The sequence below is a fragment of the Microtus oregoni genome, unplaced genomic scaffold (genome assembly GCF_018167655.1).
Source record: "Microtus oregoni isolate MIOR12 unplaced genomic scaffold, Mior012 000029F_ref0000214, whole genome shotgun sequence".
Lineage (NCBI taxonomy): Eukaryota > Metazoa > Chordata > Mammalia > Rodentia > Cricetidae > Microtus > Microtus oregoni.
The window spans coordinates 10,862,711-10,862,945 of record NW_024543088.1 but is presented as its reverse complement, the minus strand read 5'-3'; positions in this window follow the sequence as shown (position 1 = coordinate 10,862,945).

Below are 235 nucleotides of genomic sequence, written 5' to 3'. Positions count from 1 at the left end.
GACTTCCACTTGTCTCATTTATTATATTTAGTTCTTACTATTTTTTTTAAATCATTGATGTGACAGAAGTAACTTAACGGCTCATGGTATCAGAGGGTGTAGTCCATCACGACAGGAAGGTGTGGAGTGGCCAGCTGGGAGCATGTGGCAGGGCTCTACTTGTGACAGACAGACCAGGAAGTAGACAGAGCTAGACTCTGTCCAGAAGTGGGTGTGGCCTCCAAAGTTGTGTCTC